The 24134-nt window shown below is 36.5% G+C and overlaps 1 protein-coding gene across 4 annotated transcripts in view; it reads left to right on the top strand.

Moving 5' to 3' along the window:
* Positions 1-24134, top strand: part of arhgap32b (Rho GTPase activating protein 32b) — a 119076-nt gene that overhangs the window by 7721 nt on the left and 87221 nt on the right. The window contains exon 1 of one of the 4 annotated variants that reach the window (XM_067424305.1): positions 5690-5843. The exons of the other annotated variants lie outside the window; for them this stretch is intronic. The gene's annotated coding sequence lies outside the window, so the exon portion shown is untranslated. Of the gene's footprint in view, positions 1-5689; positions 5844-24134 lie in introns of those variants that run through there. 4 annotated transcript variants of the gene reach the window in all.

Genomic DNA, 24134 nt, shown 5'->3' with positions numbered 1-24134 from the left:
TATATATATATATATATATATATATATATATATATATATATATATATATATATATATATATATATATATATATATATATATATATATATATATATATATATATATATATATATATATATATATATATATATATATATATATATATATATATATATATATATATATATATATATATATATATATATATATATATATATATATATATATATATATATATATATATATATATATATATATATATATATATATATATATATATATATATATATATATATATATATATATATATAAAAAATATCAAAATTATGTAACTTGTCGTTTTTTTAAATTCTTTTTTTTTTTTTTTTTACTTTTCATTCACAAAAGTATCCTAAAGAAAGTGTTTCATGGTTTCCACAAAAAATGCAATGTTTTCAACATTGGTAATAATAACAATTATTTCTTCAGCACCAATTTAGCATATTGAAGACTGGAGTAATGGTTACTGAAAAATCTTTGTCAAATTAGAAATAAATTCTATTTTGAAATGTAATTGAAAAGTTATTTCAATATTTTGACCAGTAGTGTATAGTTTCTGAGGTACTTATTTAACAAAATCCCCATCAATATTCTGCAGCAACCTAAAAAAAGCTGTTTTTTTTCCTAAAAGTTTCAAAATGTTCCTACTGCTTACATAACCTTGTACATTTGGCAAACGAAACCCTACTCATCCTTTCAGACCGAAAAGTTTGCAGTTCAATCAAAGGATTCGTTGTCTGTTGACAATCAGCGCTGCCACACACAAAGCCTTGGCTGAACTCTAACCCCCAGCTCCGAGGGCTAAGGACGCATTGTGCGGGAATGAGTGCTTTGTCATTTCAGGTCACATGTCCATTAATTACTTGAATCTCATGCATTGGTCCGTCCCCTGACCTCCACACTCTAGCTGAGTGAGCATGTGCGCTGAGCATGGAAAGCATCTCCATTGGTCTCCACTATGTAGAGATGCTTTAGAATTTCTTATTGGATTCTTTGCGTATAAACAATTCCCACATTGAGAGAGGTTGTTGGAGAACAGCCAGGGAATTCCTACAATGGGGGATAATGAGGAAGCCTTGACAAAAGGAGTTCTCATTCGGTATTCAATTGGCAACATGGTGTGCTGAGGAGCTCTCCTGCATAAAACTCTGATACCTTGGGAATGTTTGCACCTTTTATTGCCGTTTCCTTTGAGCGTGTCTACACACTGTAAGAAAGGAATTAAGAACCAAACATAAGAAACAAAAAGGTACTGTGAAAATATTGTAGTTAAGTTGTCCAAATAATATATTTTGATTTAATTGGCACTTGTAGAATATTGATATTTCATGAAAGGCATAGACTGTTTGCACAAGATTTTCTTCTGTATCACTAGACCTGTTGCTATTTAAAGGACCTTTTTTAATTTATTCAAACAGTCTTGTTCCTGCCTTGATCTCCTGAAATCACTCTTGATATAAATTGCCTCTCTGATTGTCATATTCAGTGTAACCTTCCAAAGCACAGCAAGCATACGGCTTGATGCTCCAGCTGTGGGAAAGAGCAATTTGAGGGATGACTCATTTCTGGAGAATCTTCAGTCTCAGTTCTGACAGCTCATTCTTCCTGTTAACTCTAATTTGTCTGAAATGCAAAAGGAAGTGCATGCACACTACCATTTTTGTTTTCTTTAGTATGTTCTCCACTGACCTGTGAATGTAATCTTAGCATCAGTGTTGGTACAGTAGAATTAATAGCCTACAACAAGCTGTCATCAAAAATGACTTCCATTAGCTTCTTGAAGGATATTCTTTCTGACTTCCCTATGTGATGATCACTGGAGAAAAAAAAACATTTGCTATTAATTAGACAAAAGACTGAGGACGTGGAATAAATATTGAAAAAAATGTCCTCACCATTTGGCAAATTGCTGCTCACTTCTGCGCATTGCTTAGTAATGTGAACAATACGGCTTCAGACAGTATGTGCCGAGTAAGATAATCTCTTACACCTTTAATTGGATTTTGATGTAGAGGTGGGTCAAACAAGGTCACACTGTATGTGTTAAGCTGTTTGACGAGTCATGATTGGGCTAATGACATACAACTTGAAAATTTGGCTTAGTTTTATATAGATAATTCTTTTTTTTTTTTTTTTTGTGAAAATTTTGTGCTGAAATATTTGAATCTTAATAGAGAAAACAGACTATCTGCATTCTTCTTTTCAAGGCATTCCCATTGTCCTGTAATCTGTACATGCAATGTTTAAAAAGTTTAAGATGTACTATTCTTTGGAGCAGTCAGTGTTTGGTCAGCCTAGTAACTCCTTAGACAACTGAAACTTTTGAGTTTATTTTATTTACCAGGGATGCTCAGATCAGGATTTTTGAAGCTGATTGGCCAGACCATCCCTAGTATTAATATTGTGCCGTTTAATAGTATATTTTATAATTAATATAACATTATATTAATATTTAAAAGTTACACAAAGCAGTCACAGTGTAATTTCTGTATTGTGCATACACGCATAAAAGGAGACCCGTTTTATTGTAACTTTGTCACATCACTCTATAATGCAAGCAAATCACATGCATATGTGACCCAATTTCATGCCAGGTGAAAAAAATCTTTAATTAGCCAATGGCTAGTAAATTGTGTGCACCAGATCTATATACAGGGCTTGACAAAAAGGACTTCTCAATGGCCATGAGTTGATAGACCGGTCACTGTCCCAATTAGGCCGGGTTTCTCCAGTCAAATTTTAACTGGTCCAATCAGCAAGCAGTGTTTGAGTTGTAGTTTGAGTTGTATTTCAGTAATATTGGTAGAGAAAGATGCAAGCAAAGCTATTCGGTCCATTGTGGCAACGCTGCCGAATATCCAGAAATAAAAGCCGCACCGTTAGTGGGGAAGGAGTTGTCTAAGGTGAATGCTATTTATTTGTCACAACCAAACTAGCAATTGATAATGGCAGAAATAGATTGACTCTGGGCAGATCCAATAGCTTTAAACTTCAACAGAGTACCCGCCTTCAAGGAAGTTAATGCTTGTCAGCGGATAGTGGCCAGACTCTCTGTACAAATTAAATGTACGAGAGTCTGGTAGGACCAGGCTACAGAAAGCCGCTTCTTACTGAACAACTTTTGTAACTTTAAGGATTCATCTATATTTAATTTGGTGAAGAATATGCTATTATTTTTCATTTGATTTACTTTCTGTACCTATTTTACTTTATCTGTATCCAACTACTGTTAGATCTACTACAAAAACCAGAGAAAACACTAATTTCATTTGAATCTTTGTTCTATTGTTTATGTAAACTGTTGAATATATATATATATATATATATATATATATATATATATATATATATATATATATATATATATATATATATATATATATATATATATAATACACACACACACACACACACACACACACACACACACACACACACACACACACACATATACACATATATACATTTTTCTTGCATTCCCTGTAAAAAGTCTGGTGAGTAAAACAAAAAAATGATTAGCCAATGTGGACTCGAGCTTCATTGTCCGTAGATGGCTGTGTCAGTACTTTTATTCAACAAAGATGCTATTATGTAAATTCTTCGTAGATCAGCAAACCAACTAAAATGGACAAATACTGTAATTTAAAATGTGATGCTTTTTGGCTGAAGTGATGTGGTAAAGAGCATTTGCTGTGATCTAGGATTTTTCCAAACCTATGTAAATCTTGAGTGAAACCTTGCCTGACAGAACTGGGACACACCGAGCAATTTAGGATTGGAAGACAATGAAGAACTGCCTAGACTAACACTGATGTTATCTGCTATCTCTGTTAGGAGTTGTTTCATTAAAGGTGAAATGTCCTGGCTTGCTTTGTAATTTTTTTTCCCATATTTTTTTTTTTTTTACGCTTTACTCCTAGTGTAGTTTGAGTTTCGATTTGTCATATGCAAGACATTCTGGGTCACATCTGACCCTTTTAAAAAAAAACTAAGATCTGTCAGTCTGACAGAGAAGATTGCCCTTGTACTTTCTTTGTTGGACCGCTGTCTCAGAAATGTCATCTTTTTTGTCCTTGATCTAACTTTGCCATTTAACCCCCCCCCCCCCCCCCCCCCCCCTCCTTAGAGATATAGCTTGCGTCACTCTGAAAAATTTGTTTAACAAAATTAGGGTTGTAATTTCTTTATTGGGTAAGTTATGCATGTACTTTTTAATCAAGCTGATTAGCCCTTGTAAGTTTCCCCAAGATTGTTCAATTGAATATCAAAAATAAATGTCACGTAAGCAGGAACCGTCGGCTTTCTGTTCTGCACCACTGCACTGCTTCCTGAGGGCAAAGACCTGTGATACTATGGATTGAGACTCATAAATTAATCATTAAAGACTGAATGCATTAATTATTCATGTGCACATTCAGGCAATAACCTCCATCAGTTAAATCTCATTGGTCCAGTCTGGTTTAAAGTGTCTGTTTTATTCCCTGTAAAATTCTTCATTTAATATTTTAAACAACTTCTGGAAGTACACTGTAAAGTTTTAGAAGTGACAACCACATTTCAATTTCGGGAGTACCCTAAATTATCGTTCCGTGTGTTCGGAACTCGACTCTTGACACTGTGGTAACCATAGCAATGTTTTGGAGTCTTGCGTATTTATCTTATTTCAATCTTATTTATCAATTTCAAGTAATACAGTGACAAAAGACTTGTTCAATATTTTCAATAAAGTTATAATACTAACTTTACAATAATATAATTATATTTCTACTGAAATATAAACATTTAAATTATGGCGGTCATAATAACTTGACGGATTTTTTCAAACATGCATTAAATATTGAAAAAAACTAATAAATATGGTGCGCATACAGTATATAGCACAATGCTCCTCTAGAATTGATTTTTCTTGCAAACTAATGAGCTTATGGTCACTGAATATGTTTTTTCTGAGGTAAATGTGACGTTATGTGACATTGTTTACAAGCTGTTTTATTGAGGTCTTTCCACAGCTGAAACAACAGAGCGATTACATGAGACATTATACAGATTTGGGTAAGTTATACTGCATCTTTTAAATCGTTTATTTCACGTCGTAAGTGGTATTAAAGTGGAGGAGATTGATAGTTCATGCTGCTTCTCTTGAACTGAGGTGCTACAGAGATCTGTCACACCACATTAAAATGTGCCAAAAAGGTTTATTTTTTAAAAATGTCAATAAAAAAGCAGTCTTATTGCGATTTATTGGATGGAATGCACGCTACCATGTCCTGTTTGTTCATCAACTGAAAACAGGATAGACTAATCAATTCTTGGGACTTAAGATTTTTTTTTTTTTCAGTAAAAATGAGAATAAATTAATTTCATAATTTTTGATTAAAAATCCCAGAATGCGCTTCAAATAGTCAACAATAGCAGGTGCAATATTTTACTCAATATTTGTATTTGTATTATATAAAAAGTATTTTGTTAGCTTAGTAACATTCCAGCTTCAAAATCTATTGCATTTAGATCATTCTATTCACTAATGAGGTTCTGTCCTAGTTAGGATGCTGCCTACACTAGCAGCATCCTACAGCGAGGGGGCTCACAAGGGTATGGAACAAAGTTATGCTCTGTTTTATTATGAAGGCAAGACCAAACTACTGTCTAGTCATATAATTTTTGCTTATACAATCTCCTTTATTTGCTCTTGAACTACAATTGAATTTTTTCTTTCTTTCTGAATTGCTTCCTAATGCCACAGGCTGCCCTCTGTTCTTTGATCAGCTGCTGGCACTTGACACTGGCACCAAGTGCTTGAGGCTGTTGCCAGCCAGCTGCCCAGGGTGAGTGAGGAGCTTCAGACTGATTTCATTCTGTTCTTGATAGATGCAGGGCCTCCAGACGTTTCTCAAGAGGTTTATTGATAGGTTTTGCAGTGTCCACTCTGTTTTTTTTCTTTCTTTCTTTTTTTTTCTTGTCCCACGCTTTTCTCAAACCTCACTTGAATGCTCACCCACAGAGTTTGTCTTTTGTGAAACTGCAAAGGCCGTGAAATTTGCCTCCCATATTTTGATGTACATTAGAAATAGAAAGCTGCTTGTTTGTTCAACAGTAGGCCTATCTCAAGGCCATCTCGTGATGTTTTTCTTGCTCACTGAGGAGGTCACGGAAAAGGCTAAGTGTTGTGAGACTTCTGCCGAGTGATGCTTTGATCTCTATCTTGCTGCACGGTCAACATAACATGTTTAACACTGCCTTACTGACTTAAAGTTGCAACCATATCTTTGTTTTTGTTTTGTTTTTTAAACCAGACCTAATTGTGAAGTGGCAGTTCTTTAATAGTGACAAACAATTGTGGCAATGGTATTTCTGAAGGTGTAGTTGCTGGGATTTGTCAGCTCTCAGATACAGTGCTGAATTAATGAGCAGTGACCCGTCCTTGGACACTGCGGGCATGTCAGACAGGCATTTGATCCTGCATAGCTCTAGATACAAATAATAACCTAGGACATGCCTGTAAAGAATTCTCTGTTTATTTCAGTCAAGAACTGATTTAGATATTTATAATCAATAACACCTTTCATAAGAATATCTATCTACTATAAATGTAATGTCAAAGATTACTCCTAGTAACAGGGAAAGAAATGTTGCTGGTCAAAGTAGAATGGAAGATGCTGGTACTTTGTCAGGGACATTGACTGTGATTTGTGGAACGAGCAAGCAAAATAAGCCAGCTTGTTCACTCCCAGATGCTTAAAAGCCTACCATCTTTTTCATCTTCTGAGGATAAATGTATAGTATTTCAGTGATCACACAGGCTCTGTATTGCTTGTTTTTGGATCCCATGGAGCCTTTTCACAACAGCAATTTTTGGCTTGTGGCTTTATTTATTGATGCTAGATGAGGTTTTGCTTTTGCAAATGGTTGCTTTTAACAGCAAACATAGCTGGACCTTGTGTATAGAGATGAAATATGAATAACAAATCAGTGCAATGGAATGTAATTTTATTTGGGAATTAGCATATGATGGGGGAAGAGAAGTCATAATCTGTGAGTTTTGAATTGTTCAGCTTTCAGCACAAGCTGATTGTTTCAGAGAATAATGTTTCTGTCTTCAAAGACTGGCAGTGCATACTGAGTCAGAATAATAATCCAATATTTTATTTACCAAAAAAATACAATTTGGCCAAATTCCTTCACAGTATCAGCATTTTTTTGTGGCAACCACTATAACAACAACCAAGTTGCTATGGACGATGCATTTGATCACTCATTGTGGACAGATTGCTTGTGATTTGCCATTACACAATAAATATTTTGTGTTCAATGTATATTTGTATTTTATAATTAGGGCTGCACTATATTGATGAAAAATGTGACAACTGGTTAAATAATGTGAAAAAATAAATTCTTTAGGCCATCCTTAAAAATATTTTGGTTTGCAGTAACAGTAAAATTTTTTTTAAAAAGGGTCGGTAGGTAGGTCTATATTTTTTTTTTTCAAATTTTAATACAAAAAAAAAAGTACATTTTTGGTGATGGTGATTACGTAGGTATGAATTTAAACAAATTGGCATATCGTGACATCACTGACTGGGTCTTCAAGCCGTGCCTTCGGGCGTGTAGGCTAATTGCAGGCTATATAGACCACAAACAAATTGAAATATTTGTCAAAAACATGTTTATTGCATAAATTTCCGGTGCATTCTTAAAGAAAAGTGTCCAACCAACAGCTAGCTGTCATTGACTCAAAGCTGTCAACCCTCCCTTTTTTTCCGGGTTTCTCACGTATTTTAGCTCTTTTCCCGCTGTCTTCCCGTTTTAGTATTTTCCCGTGATATGTTTCTTATTTTTACGCTCGATTGTGTAAAAAGGGGTCGTTTTACGCCCTATTGTGAACACGCAACTATCTGTGTCTGTCTCTGAAGTGGCTTCCACTTCTTGCCAGACCAACGCATCTGGTGATATAGACTAGTGCATTTGAATATTAAAAAGCAAAAAGTTGTTTTTATGAATTCAATTAATTAAGTCTATAACCAGCTATTTAATCAAGAGCAGTGAGTGAGTCCTTATCTTTTGTTTGACAGACAGCAGTAAAGGCTACTGCCCCTTTAAGACCTAATACAGAGATATGCATCGTCTTTCTCAACTGTATAAAGTTCTCTTAAGCCATATACAGACTGTCTGATGGATACTCATCAAGATCGACATGTTGACATACTTTTTGTGTGAGTTTGTCCGTTCAAACGCAAGACTTGAAAGAACTCAATATTTGCGCGCTGTGAGACGTGCGCGCGCTGCGCAGAGAGACAGATCTTCTCTCACTGCAGAGGGTTCTCATTCGCGTCTTCTGGCGAATATACTGAGTGATGATGGCGAAAATGACTGGCCATACGGCAGCACTCGCATGCATTGAACACAGTTTACAAAGATAGACCGTTTTGCCCACGTTTTCTTTTATTATCGCTGTTGTAGTGCACGTGTATCCATCGACAGAACCATACATAAAGCATTATTTTTCAAGTTACAACCAGTCCCACCGCTCCCACCACGCGCTGGGGTTGAGCAGAACACACTCTACCCATAGCAACGCGTTATGACAACGACATTTCAGACTGACAGAGACAAGATAAACGGCTTTTTGTACACGTTGTTATATTAATTATAATTCAAAATCTGTTTTATTCGCCACAATATAGTAATGATAAATGTTGAGGGGGCACTTTTGATTCATTTTCAAAAAGGACAGGGGCTCAAAGCCCTCCCCTCTGCAGTGCACTTGCCTGGTGTGTGTAACGTGTCATGGTCCTCCTGACTCCTATCACACAATGCGGCGAAATCTCCGACAGGACTTTAACAGTCTAACGTTACAGTGAATGAGAGTATGAGCCGAGCCGAAACGAACGCACAGGCCGTAGTGTGACATCCGTTAACCATAGTGTAAACATAGATGACGTCACGGGTTTTTCTATAAACGAAAGAACGTAGCCTTCGTTTGTATGGCCCAGGCAATTTATACATTTATAATACTTACTAAAATATAATTCATATTATTTTATTACTGTTGTATTAGTTGTTTGAAAAGTAAAAAAAGAAATTGGTCGGTCTTAAAGCCAATTTACAACCGGCAAGTCGGTCGGACTAAAAGGGAAAAAAAATAAAAAATTGAGTCGGCCCTAAATTGACAGGGTCGGTCGGGTTACGGCAAACAAGAATATTTTTAAGGATGGCCTTATGTGTAGGGTTGGGCATCGTTTAGATTTGAACGTTTCTGATTTCCGATTCTAATTCTTACTTTCAATTTCAGTTCTTTTCGATTCTCAATTACGATTCTTTGAGGGGTGGAGTCAAAACATGTCACATTGATATTCTATGCTATCTCCGATACCACAGGGCTTTTAAGCTTTTTCTCATATATAAACATTAATCAATTACTATTAAATTTATCTTAAATATTTGCTAACTCAATGTAATTTTACAACGGGGTAATTGTGTTGCAAATAGGGGTGTGCCATATCATATCGTCCACGATAATACCAATATAAATGTTTACATGATAAAAAAAGTGTCACATCGCGATATCAATGATATAGCTACGTGATGACGTATGGCGCATTTACGTGCCCTAGCGTGCACAACAACACCTGTCTGAGAGTACAGACATGTCAGGCAAGTTTCTGTGCTCCTGAATCTGCAGCACGATCTCCGCTCTCTGTATGCGAGCGGTGTGTGTGTGTGTGTGTGTGCTCGCGCTCGCTTCAATAGCCCCGTTTACATGCACACTTGTATTTCATTCAGATTGAATGATTTTGTGGACAGTTTACATAATACATTATCGAACCCGAACTGGTGTTACTGTAAGAAACACCTCAGAAAAAGAAATTCTTCTGTCAGCGCTGTTGAAGTAGAAAGTGCCTGGGACAAACGCTGTCAGATGAGATTGAGTAACCAGGCTATGTATGTGTCATTATACCAACATTATCTTCATAACTTGTTACGTAATAAGTTTAACACTCCATGTACTTTCCTTTCGTCAACACTAGCCTACTGTGGTGGAGGCGCGCGCTGTAATTACCTCAGAAGGACGCACGCTCAAAGTAATCTGGTCAGGTCGTGTACATGAAAAGGTTTATCTCACCCCTCTCAAAGATTACAGTTTCATTAGGTTTAGGCATTTTTATTACGATTGAGGTGTTTATATGGAGCATTTTCATTCGGTTTGAATTTTTAAACCTATCAGTGCTCCATGTAAACGCACCTAATGAAAACAGCGCATTAATATAGAATGATGATTCATCTGACTTGGAACTAACTACCTGTGCATTACACGATTTTATTGCACCTTCCAGCCAATTAGAATCGAATGTTCAGACAGACCGTGACATAAATTACTTTAGTTATTGCTAAGCTAAAATGTTATGTTATAGTTTTACTTTAGATTTCCAGTGAAAACACTAATAACTTGTACCAAGGCTCCTCTGATTTCATTTGACTCGTACTGCCTGCGTGACTATAAACCACCTTATTATGACAATAGATTTACACTTTGAGTTAACTATTATGACAGTCGCTCATTTAAAAAGGATGGACAATGCCCCTACATTTTGTTTGCACTAAAAAATGCTGCTGTCTACCAGCTGCAATTACCAATAAAACTGTTATATATATATATCTATCTATCTTGATCTCAATGAACACAAAAAAACTCATTAATATCAAAGCTAAATATTTTTGGAAGTTTTAGTTTGAATTTTTAGCTATTTTAGGGGGATATCTGTGTGTGCAGGTGACTATTACTGTGCATAATTATTAGGCAACTTAACAAAAACCAAATTTATACCCATTTCAATTATTTATTTTTACCAGTGAAACCAATATAACATCTCAACATTCACAAATATACATTTCTGACATTCAAAAACCAAACAAAAACAAATCAGTGACCAATATAGCCACCTTTCTTTGCAAGGACACTCAAAAGCCTGCCATCCATGGATTCTGTCAGTGTTTTGATCTGTTCACCATCAACATTGCGTGCAGCAGCAACCACAGCCTCCCAAACACTGTTCAGAGAGGTGTACTGTTTTCCCTCCTTGTAAATCACACATTTGATGATGGACCAAAGGTTCTCAATGGGGTTCAGATCAGGTGAACAAGGAGGCCATATCATTAGATTTTCTTCTTTTATACCCTTTCTTGCCTTCCACGCTGTGGAGTACTTGGACGCGTGTGATGGAGCATTGTCCTGCATGAAAATCATGTTTTTCTTGAAGGATGCAGACTTCTTCCTGTACCACTGCTTGAAGAAGGTGTCTTCCAGAAACTGGCAGTAGGACTGGGAGTTGAGCTTGACTCCATCCTCAACCTGAAAAGGCCCCACAAGCTCATCTTTGATGATACCAGCCCAAACCAGTACTCCACCTCCACCTTGCTGGCGTCTGAGTCGGACTGGAGCTCTCTGCCCTTTACCAATCCAGCCACGGGCCCATCCATCTGGCCCATCAAGACTCACTCTCATTTCATCAGTCCATAAAACCTTAGAAAAATCAGTCTTGAGATATTTCTTGGCCCAGTCTTGACGTTTCAGCTTGTGTGTCTTGTTCAGTGGTGGTCAACTTTCTGCCTTTCTTACCATGGCCATGTCTCTGAGTATTGCACACCTTGTGCTTTTGGGCACTCCAGTGATGTTGCAGCTCTGAAATATGGCCAAACTGGTGGCAAGTGGCATCTTGGCAGCTGCACGCTTGACTTTTCTCAGTTCACGGGCAGTTATTTTGCGCCTTGGTTTTTCCACACGCTTCTTGCGACCCTGTTGACTATTTTGAATGAAACGCTTGATTGTTCGATGATCACACTTCAGAAGCTTGGCTATTTTAAGACTGCTGCATCACTCTGCAATATATCTCACTATTTTTGACTTTTCTGAGCCTGTCAAGTCCTTCTTTTGACCCAAAAGGAAAGGAAGTTGCCTTATAATTATGCACACCTGATATAGGGTGTTGATGTCATTAGACCACACCCCTTCTCATTACAGAGATGCACATCACCTAATATGCTTAATTGGTAGTAGGCTTCCCAGGTTATACAGCTTGGAGTAAGACAACATGCATAACGAGGATGATGTGGTCAAAATACTCATTTGCCTAATAATTCTGCACTCCCTGTTTATTTATATATATATGAGCTTCCCTTCTGAAGAATATATATATATATGGTTATCGCAAATATTCTTGAAATATCGTGATATAATTTTGATGCTATATCGCCCACCCCTAGTTGCAACAGCTTACACACAGCACAAGGAAGCTTGATTTTGAATGGTAAACTGAAGTTAAATAGACAAGTAAACAGTAATAAAATAAGAATAAATAAACAGATTACAAACAATAGCACAAAAAATACAATAGAATAAAATGTACAAATTAAATAGACTGCTTTATTTTTAAGGTCTAACATTCAGGTAAGAAACTGAATAAAAAACCTGGAAAGTAATTACATTTAAAATAACACTGGATAATGCTCTTTGTTAAATAGCATACAGATGAAACTAGGGCTGTGCATTTGTGTGCAATATATCGAAATATCGCAAATGTACATATTGCAATATGCATATCGCAACGGCATGCAATATCTGAATGATTTTAATAGGCTACTTCAACATTGTGAAAAGTGTCCGTTTTAGGTTGATGAATAGAGAAGGGAATAGACTGGACAAAGGACTGTTACTCATGGGACTTGCTTGATGTTAAAAAGTTATTAAACGCAATCATTTGCGAAAAACAGTAACTTGCAGTCTCACTCTGTCTGACACACACACACACACACACACACACGCACACACACACACACACACACACACCGCGAAAAGTGAACGACACTGCTGGTCACTTTCAGAAGTTGTAGCGATGCTCTCTTTTCCCAGAGAGAATGTGAAACACAAATGGTTTAATTCTCAGTTTTTAAATAATTTTTTTAATAATATCATTTAAATAGATTTTACACACTAATTGCAATATCGTATCGCATATCACATTATTTAACAAGATATTGCGTAGCGCATTTTTCTTCAATATCGCACAGCCCTAGATGAAACCATTAAAGTTACGCAAGTTGGTCAGTCAAGAGCAGTGTGATCGTTTGTCTTTTTGTAGTTTGAATAAAGAATAACTGCTGTCCCTTTAAGACCTTACACATGCATGGATCTTAAACACTGTTCCTGTTACTCATTCTTCCTGATCTGTTTAGGAATGTGTTTACGTTAATACTCTTGATGTGCTCTGAGATTTAAAAAAAAAATTATTTGACTAATAATAAGCTGGAAAAAGAAGCAAATGTTCGCAGTTGTATCACGTCAGAATCTACGGGGATTAATAGAATTATGTGCAATCCCGTTCTAAATTCAGACCGATCACACACTAACACGCTGTCATGAGGAAAAATCCAGCAGAACGCGCATTCGCCATGTTCAGAGGGTTAACTGGGCTGAAGTTTTAGAGCATTTCATGCCTACTGGTACTGACCAACTTTATGGAGATGCAGATTTCATTTCCCAACAGGACTTGGTACCTGCACACAGTGCCAAAGCAACCAGTACCTGTTTTAAGTACCATGATATCCCTGTTCTTAATTGGCCAGCAAATTCGCCTGACCTTAACCCCATAGAAAATCTATGGGGTACTGTGAAGAGGAAGATGCGATATACCAGACCCAACAATGCAGAAGAGCTAAAGGCCACTATCAGAGCAACCTGGGCTCTCATAACACCTGAGCAGTGCCACAGACTGATTGACTCTATTCCACATTATTGTTGCATTAATTCAGGCAGCCCCAACTAAGTATTGATTGCTGTTCATGCTCATACTTTTCAGTTGGCCAAGTTTTATAAAAACCCTTTCTTTGTATTGGTGTTAAGTAATATTCAAATTTTCTGAGTTACTGCATTTGGGATTTTCCTTAGTTGTCGGTTATAATAATCAAAATTAAAAGAAAGAAACAATTGAACTATGTCAGTCTGTGTGTAATGAATTAATGTAATATACAAGTTTCACTTTTTGAATGGAATTAGTGAAATAAATAGCTTTTTGATGATATTCTAGTTATATGACAAGCACCTGTACAAAATACAAATTTATGCTGTTTTGGCTTCAAAATTGTGTTCTAAAACCAGGTGTTTGTTAACCCTTTAATACCTGTACCTCTTGTCACATTCATGCACTATCAAGTGGTCCAGACTGCAAGTGTGGGTATTGAGACAGGCCCCAAGAGTTTGATCAAAAATCCTATTGCTATGGTTGTGACAAAAAATAAAACAAAAGTCATGTTTATGTTGGAGACTATTTTTATCACTTGTTTCTTTCATGCCACTCCTAGTTATTCCGTTTATTTTTATACATTTCACTCACAGTGTGTGCCCTGTGTGAGTTAGCAAATTTATATTTGTCAGAATGTTCCAACCACTATCAGTGTCTCAAACTTTCATTTGTTGGACATCCTGCTGTCAACTTTTAGAACACTGCTTTGAACAAGGAATGTGATATTTGCAAGGTCTCCGGGGTCGACTGCACTCTGCATCTAGTGTGCATAATAGCCAGTTCTATTGGAATAAAATGCCCTGTGCTGTCACCAGCTTGCATTCCCATTTTATCTTAGATCTCTCCCTTTTGATATCAGTGCAATATCTTGTGCCATCTCACTGAGGCACAGACTTTCCTCAGCCTTGTGTCAAACCACCTGTCAATCAAACAGTCACATTGTGCTTTTGTTTGGCAGTGAATCTTCTTTTAGGAAAGACTTACTGATAATGTAAAAGGAATCTGATATGCTGTTTTATCATTTCAATCTTGGAATTGTAAATGGTAATATTTGTTAGTTAAATAGTCATTAGGAATGAAACCTGCATGAATAATGTATGCTGAACATATATATGTTATGATAATCAATTAATGACTAATAATACATATATTTAAATGATTAAGCAATTGTGTAATATTTGCACCAAGCCTACTCATGAGAGACTCGCATAGCCAGACTGCCTGATGACATAAGTTCTGGGCTCTCGCTACTGCAGTTAGCAAAGGTCTGCCCACTTGGTTAGGACGAGGCTGTCTGACTGGCCATTCACAGTTTTTTTTCCCTCTTTTTTTCCCCTTCTTTCATTTAGTTCTTTAATTTCAAATTTTCTTTCAATAACAGACTGGCGTGCTATGACAGACTAGTGATACTTTCATATTAACCATCATATGCTGCAGATATTCCCTTCTCAGTGAGGTATTTTACCTGATCTTCCATTTATAGATGTAATGCAACACACGACCAATAAAGCAAAATCAGTTTGAAATCTGAAAATCTGAAAATAGTTAATGGTCCACCAGAAAACAAAAATACTTTTCCCTGCCAGGGGTTTAAAAAAAAATGGTTTTAGTCATTTTCACAAAAGTTGAGTGGCCCCCTATTTTGTTGTATGAATATTGTAACACATTGTATTCAAAATAAAGGTCTGACCCTCTGCTTTTAAACAAAAAACTGTTTTATTATAGCTTCATGCATTCTTTTTTTCTTTTTTTGACAACTCTTAAATGTGTAAGTTTTAATAAAAACAAAACAAGTGACATTGAGCAAAAAGCTGAGAAATATCCCTTTTTTGTCAAAGACTAGATACAGATCAGATTCAGAAAGATGATCAAAACACAGATGAAGTAAATTGAGTTCATCAACACCCCCAAAGCTTGCACAGTCATATACCACTTCCTGTGTCGACATTTCATTCACTAACATATGAATATACGCCTATACAGTGAAGACTACTTATGTTATTTACATTTTGATTGGTTAATTAAATTTCTACCTAATCTATATCTAACTACTGTTATGATATCTATCTGAAAAGCTTTTTTTTTTTTTAATTAGTTTTTGTTCTATTGTTTATTTGTGCTGTTGCCTGTAGTTTTATTTGTCCTTATTACAGATGGTTTCCTTGTCTTTAATAATGTTTGAAATTTACATTTATATATTAGATATTAGAATGCTTTAATTTCATGTAAAAATTCTGGCGAGTTAAATAAAACATTTACTAGCCAAAGGCGACTCGAGTTTCAGTGTCTGTATACAGGGCTGATTAATGCTGACACATTGATCTCTAAAACTCTTTTGATTTGCTGAAGATGCTTTCATTGCTTTTACTGACATGTAAAATAGGCCTCTCTCAACTTACTTCACTGTAATCATACTTAATCATACTCATGCCAAGATGTTGTGAGCTGCAAGTTCACTCTTTGACAGGCGTCAAGTGGAGTTCACGTTTGTTGTGTCTTCAGCCAGGCTCTCTTTCCTCTTGGAGCAACTGAATGTTATTTACAAAGTTGTTGCTCTGCTTGATGCCAGTTGGCTTGTGAATCTGGATATTATGGGCAAGTGTAATGTTTCTGTCCTCGAGACTGCAGAAGGGAAGCTCAGATTTCTCCTCATGGGTGCAGGGGTATTGATTTAGCATTGAATACCGTGGCAGCTGGAATGGTTGGATGCAGGATCCTCAAGGTTCCTCAAGGGTCTCATAGTTACACATAAGGACACATGGATCTTGCTTAAGGTTACGGTGGAGCCCAACGAGATACTGAACAGATTTGTTTAGTCTGACAGCACTTATCAGAGAAGTTTTATCATATTTGCTCATTCCTATAGTATTTGGTCAAGCATTAGAGAGGCATTGTACTGGATTTTGCTTTTAAAAGTCTCAGATTTCTGTGGAGTCAAAACATTAGTCATGTTGATCAACCAAATCCTGTTATTACAGTCAGTGACTATGTGTATGATTAAAAAACATTTGTTTTTTTTTAAACTATCATCCTAGTCTAAAACAGTTCCGCTATTATTCTTTTGTGTATATTTGTTCATGCTTTAGGCTTAGACTTTCTGTCATTTGAAACCCAGATGGTCTCGCTGTGGCACCTCATTGAGATGTGCTGCAGTCCTCAGAGCAGTGGCCTATTTCCTCCACTGCTCTGTTATGAATTACTCCATGAATGCATGCTACTTGCTGAATTAGGGTCAAGTCTTCTTAAAAAAGCGAGATCAAACAGGTCTGTCTGATGAGAGAGATGTTGCAAAGACTGAGATAGAATCCTGCCATTGTGCAGCTGAAATCAAACCGTGGAAGCTTCTGGACAAGTGCAGGAATATGTTGCTCTATAATCCATTTCCATTTTAGTAGTATTTCTATTTTACACTATCCCACACTTTCCCTAGACTTTTGTCTTTTGAATGAAATGTGAACATTGTGTTATTTTATAGTCTATAAACAAGGATTTATATTGCACAATGTATTGGTATGAAATACCACTTTGAAAAACTTTGGGGGGAAAGTATTTTAAGTGTAATTTTATTGTTTTGTTTGCCTCGCGTCCATTAGAAAACACAGAGGGGCGGCTATACTGGGACTTGTCACCGGGGGCCATCGAGGTGCGAAAGCTTCAGTTTCTGCAGGCTTCATTCGGACATGCGAGCCCAACTGAATGTTAGTCATGTTTATTTGTCTTGCCTTAAGCTATAATGCAAATCCATTTTTCAAATGTGCAGATTTATCTATGGTAGGTTGATGACATAATATTGACGATATATGGTTATTACCTACCACTCAAACGTTGAATTGAATTATCACAGAGATTCTGTAAAACGGTATTCAATAGACTAGGCTACTATAATGACGCTAGCTTGAAAACGTGAGCATAACGAAAATCTTTTTTTCCATAAATTCCTTAATTTGTTAACTCCATTCTTTTTTTTACTACACCGGCAAAGATCATTTCTTCCAGCGTACATGCAGACAGGGTTGCCAAGCTTTTACATCAAAACCCGCCAACTAATGGCTCCAAAAAATTGCTTCTCGGGGTTCTCTGGGGAAAAAAAAGGCAGTTTGGGGGGTGTAATGCGTGTTAATTTGGCAAGATTGCCTGATTAAAATCTGCATTCCTGGGTCTATATATCACTCCAACCCGCGGACATGGAAAACAACCCGCGAAAAAAAGCAGACTTGGCAACACAGTGCATTTGAGTTCTGTTGATATTTGACAACTAATATTATACGTCGCTTTGTAGGTCTATCCAATCGAGGTCCTTCCTGGTTCGGTTAAAACACGCCCCATAATTACAGCCCAATGGAGCAGTATCAGACTCATATTCTGACTAGAATTGAGTATGACCACATCATGCTAGATATTTGCACAAATATTTGTTGTTAATGACACTTGAGGTTCTATTAATATATTGTGCAATTTTATCAGTAATAAGCCATAACATGGAAAAATATATAAGACTTGTTTTCAGAAGCTTTTTTCCCCCGGAAGTTTGTCTCATACTATTACCAGCATGTATACCATATATGTATACCATATATACCAGAATGATGGAATCCACCCTTCAAAGAGCTGAATTTGATATTATGTTTCAGTATCTTCATGCTTATCATTGGTTTGAGATAAGCCTGTGTCTCCATGTTACTGGCTGGTAAGTCAAGTTGAGACATGTTCTCCTTGGATGTTGGGCCACTAATTTTATCCCCTCAATACATGCAGAGTTTTTCAGAAGTCTGTTTTTCTATTTATACTGCACTGTAAAAAATTATTTAGCAAAAAAGTTACCTGGTTGCCTTAATTTTGAGTTCATTGAAATTAAAATTTTGAGTTAATACAATGAAAACTTTTTGAGATTTGACAACCTTTATTAAAATATTATTAAAATATTTTGTAAGGATATTGGGTAATTGTGTTTTTTTGTGTGATGACGCAGTGAAACATGGCAAACAGTGCTATTTTCATGATTTATCAATTATTTTATGTGGTTCAGATACAAAAATATTTTGATGTTCTATTTATTAAACAAATTTCCTTCATTGTATCAACTCAAATTTTTAATTTCAATAAACTCAATTTTAAGGCAACCAGGTTACTTACTTTTTTAAGTTAAACCAACAAAAACCAACAATTTTTTTTTACAGTGTGGGTCCTAATTAAGGGATTCAAGTAATCTGAAGATTCGGCTCCTACTGACTAGTGTTCTTTTCAATTAAATCCAGAAACCAGAGAAACTACACTTTGAGCTCCTCTTTTTATTTATTTTATTTTTATAATAGGGGTGTTATAAAAAAAATGGGGGTGCTGTATTTTTAATTGACAGTAAAGATCCTATTGGGTTACTTCGTTCCAAATATAATCCCAAAAGCTGAGCTTTGTGGACAGAGGAACACCATAGTAGTTCACTGAGAAGATAATGTTTAGCAAATGAGAAATCTATAATCAACATTGTTATTGAAAGCCATTAAGCACTGTCATCTCTGGACATCATTGTAAAAGGGATGTTTTTGCTCTTGTTTTTGGATCCTAGAATCTTTTTTCCTTCAACAGTTCAAATATGTATCTATTATGGCACCAACAACAAGCACAAACAAATGAGTAACCTATATTTTAGGTAAAAGGATATGACTTTATAGTTTACAAAATTTCAATTGAAACATTATTTGTAGCTTGCATGCGTGAGAGAGGTCAGTCAGGAATTTGCTTCACATTTTTTCCTTCCTGGAGGGAAAAGTATGCATTTCCTTGCTCATTAGGTTTATTTTAAATATATCCATAGTTTGAATTTCTGTTGAAGCGAAAATGAGGCTAGCCACAATTTGTGAAGCAATTAAGCATAATGATGCATCCATGCATGCAGACATAACCTATTCTTCCTGCACACTGAGGGATAATTAATGTCAGCGACACAGGGTATGGATCTGATTGTGCATTTGAAAATAACTAGTGCTTTCATTCCAGTGCTGCATTCAAATGACAATGAGATGATGCCAGGTTTTCACTTCCCAAATCAGCCGTGTTGCTGATGACTCAGAGCCTGAGCAGGATTTTGTTTTTTGGCCTTGCAAGCAGACATCCTTTAAGCAACAGGCTTTTGGTTCACTTCTCCATGTAATGAGGTAGTGCATCATTCTGTCTTTTTGAGCAAAGATGCCGGTGAAATAAAAGTGAGGCCCTGATGAAACACACAGTCTCTTTCATGAATATTAATGCCATATGCTGGTGGTTGACGGCCTAGATTTCTCTCTTCTTTTTTTTTATGAACTGGGATGAAGAGGAGAAGGAAATTCTTTGCATTTATTAAGGGAGCGGGATGCTTATCAGGCCTGTGAATCTCTTCTGGAAGAGCTTAGGTGAGGTGCTGTTCCTGTTTAGTGCAGGGATGGCACTGACAGGATTATCATGCTGTGTTATTTCTGCCTCATTAATCAAAGTAAAAGGCATGACGATGAGATCGAGACAGTTCACAAAGAATTTAATCCGTGCAGGGACCTCACGCAGTTCGTGTTCACCGCTGGCCAGCGGGTCTTTTGATTGACCACTTCATCCACACTAAACGTGATGCTACTGCACAATGTGACCATCACAGCAGGTCAAAAGATATCTGATGTTAATGTACAGGATTTTGGACCAATGAGATTTCGCAGTAGGCGAGGAACCATAACAGTGATGTGTACAGCCACTGAAATTAAGCTTGATAAACAGGACACTCAGTGCTAACTGCCCACGTTTGATAAGTAGCGAGTAGATGGACAATAACTACAAGGAGTCTTCATTATCAGTTATTGCATTTGGAGTCCTCTGAAGGCCATTGTAATAGGCTTGCTTTCTATCTAGCTGATAAACAGTCTAACTGTTGTAATTTATCTCTCTGTACCACTGCACAAGGTTCCTGAGGTTCAGCCTTCAAGGCTTAACGTCTCTAGTGTGAAACTGCATCAGGCTGCCAGAATTTCCTAATTTAACTTCTGTAGAGTTTATTTAGCTCTGAACCTGGCTCCAGAAAGTAGTGATGAACTACATTAGTAAAATCACTAAACCGTTCCACAGAAGCACTGCAGAGGCCATATAGAAAATTGGCCTCAGTGCCTAGCTCAGTCTGAGTCATTTCATGTTCTTAATTTTTTTTTGGTTTCTGCTTCTCCCCTGTTGTTTTGAATCTCGTTTATTTTATTTTTTTATGGGCATGTAGCATTGCCGTTTATATGAAACTTCTGCAGTAATCATTTTGAATGAACTGTGTAATTGCACAAGAAAATAAATCAAACTTTTTTTTTTTTTTTGGAATGGTCACATCTGTGAAATTAAATAATTGCTTCCTATTCATGCTGTTTTGGCATAACATCTGTGGTTATTGTACTGTATCACTTCCATTCAAAGTTTTTTTTTTTTTTTTTTTTTTTTTTTTTACAAAGTTAACTTTTATCCAGCAAGATTACATTAAATTGAGTGACAGGAAAGGCATGCATAATGTTATAAAAGATTTTATGGGAATTAGGGATGCACAATATTGGATTTTTGCCGATATCCGAAATGCCAATATTATTCAGTTCATTTTGGCAGATGCCGATATAAATTTATTTTTTCCTTTTGTTTTGGAAACGACACCAATTTGAGCAATAACTTTTTTTTTTTCATTCTGGTTTCAGATTTATGAGTTCTCCTTACTAAAAGGGTACTTTTTTTAAAGATAAATAAATGTTAACAAAGTTTTTTTTTTATTATAATAGTATATTAAAAGCTCTGAAAATAACAATAATAAAGTTTTTTTTTTTTCACCCCAGACAGATGCAGACTAAATATTTTATTTTTGGATTAACTTTTGTGCACATGAAGTGGGGGTGGCATGACATCTGTTGCTGCTGTCTTTAGCTTCAAATAAAAAAATTCTACAATTATTTTAGAGCTTCTTGGATTGTTTCATCATCCATTTCATAAACTATAACTATAATTTAAAATTTTATTTAAAATATAATTTAAATCTATGTAACTATAATTTATTCTGAAGCAATATTCTCACAAAGGGCATTTTCACAAAGGGAATATTCTCATAAAGGGCATTTCCCCCCTAATCTTATTAAATATAGGCTATGCTTCAGGTTTAATTTTATATTGTTTTTAAATTTGATCAATACATTAAATTAAATCAAGACACTATAAGGGCTGTTAACAATAAAATTAAATAATTTACACTGAAAAATTGCAACTGTATTAAATAGTGTTTTGAGATTTGTAGTTTTGAATAGACACATAAGAAATGTTGGAAAGTATGTTTAAACATGAAACTAAACCTCCAGTAGGTGGCAGCAGGTGGCCGTCTTAATGAGTCAGCCATTGAGTCGTTCATTCAAACACTGAATCGGTCAGTAACACACTTGTTGCTGTGAGACGCGTTACGGTTCTGCTGTGTGTGAACGATTTTCGCTGCTGAAATCTAAACAAAAGCACTCAATATTGCATCTAAAATGTAAGTGACTTTAAGTGAATGTAAATGTAAGTGAATGTTAATTTATTGTTTCTGAGACTGTCATATGAAAGCAGTAACACTTTCAGTCGTGATGGTATTCAGGAAACAGCTTAAACGCTCTAGAGTTGTAATTTATCCTCGAGAGGCTGCACGAGCATCAACAGCTTGACCTTGCTATCGTCAGTTCATCATATATTATTATCCACCACTATCGATCGCCACTTACACTAAATTAATGCACAATCATTCTTGCATTTTGGTGATTTGCTAGTTATTTTTTGTTTTCAGGCTCTTGTCTGTCGGGCAAGTAAAATTCTTTTTCACTTGTCCCGGACAAGCGTTAATGTCGAGCCCTGCTTTAAGCAACAGGCAGTGTTAAGCCCCAGGTATACTTCCGCCGTCCGCTTTTGTACTCTGTCCACATGACGTAATTTTCGGAAGAAGAGTGCAGGGATGGAAATTAGCACCCGCCACCAGCTAAATGCGGGTGATTTTGAGTTGTGGCGGGTAAACTCGCTTCACCTACCGGCCACCGTGGCGGGTAAATAAAAATAGCATGCTGTTTCCCCTCTCCATAGCATACTGTTTCCCCTGAGTGCGGCCGTATGTCCGAATATGACCAGTCGTTTTCGCCTTCATTACCCGGATGTAGTACCAGAAGACGCGAATACGAACTCGCGCGCGCTGAAAGAAGATCCGTCTCTGTGCATCATCCGAGAACGCGCACTCGTCTCACAGCGCGTAAATATTGAGTTCTCTTTCAAGTCTTGCGCTTAAATGGACAAACTCACACAAAAAGTATGTCAACATGTCCATCTTGATTAGTATCCAAGCAGACATAGTCTGAATATGAGCTATTATTAAATGTACACGAGTGAGGTCAAGTTAAACATTTTAGTTTGAATTGTATTTTATACTGTGGATTGTTGCAATGTGCTAAATAAATATTTGCATAATTTGTAATTGATTAATATTTGAAACTTTAATATTAATTTATGCAATCGCAATGCCTTGATTTTTAATAAAGTTACACAGTCACAGCATTATGTACAATCATTTGATTATACTCCAGGGTTTCTACTGATTAATTGATACCGATACCGTTGATAATGATTAAAGAACCCTTTAAACATTCCCACACTTTGCTAGATCGGATTCGTTTGCACTGTCATTATTTGCACTGTTTTCTTCTGCCACAATAGCATTTGTAAGGGCTGCATTGCACTCTAGCGCTACAGCGCCATAGCGGTCAAATCGCGACATTGCAGGCCCTTACATTAGGTCACGTGAGATCAAACGACTAATCAACAACAAAGATATTTGTCGACAATTTTTTATTGTCAACGTTGTCGACTAACCGTTTCAGCCCTAACTGCGCATGTCAAATTAAATCATCCACGCACATCCGTGGTGTAGTACACTTTGAAAGACGCGCGGACAGGCATGCAATGGAAATTGAAGTATACCCGGGGCTTTAGATTCACAGGCATGTAACAGTTGCAAAAAACATTTCTCAGCTTTGTAGTCTGGACTGATAGTGACCTATAGCCCACGCAGGGGCTACATTGTGGGACTGTGGGCTGATCTCTCTCTACGACCCCACTCTGCTGGATTTGTACAGGCGATCTGCTGAAGCCGTAGGTTTCCGGCCTGCATTGTTTGGAGTGGAGAGTTTTTTTCTGTGGGACCACTGAGCCAGTTTTTTTTTCTTCTTTTTTTCCCTCCAGGCTCGAGTCTCACTGCCCAGCAGTCTTTGCCCGTTTCCATTCATTCAGATTGCTGCATACTTCCCATGTAATCCAGTAATATAAGCAGAGCCCAGG

This window comes from Pseudorasbora parva, chromosome 18 (assembly GCF_024679245.1).
Source record: "Pseudorasbora parva isolate DD20220531a chromosome 18, ASM2467924v1, whole genome shotgun sequence".
Lineage (NCBI taxonomy): Eukaryota > Metazoa > Chordata > Actinopteri > Cypriniformes > Gobionidae > Pseudorasbora > Pseudorasbora parva.
The sequence above is the reverse complement of the archived record's forward strand: the minus strand, read 5'-3'. Positions and strand labels throughout refer to the sequence as shown.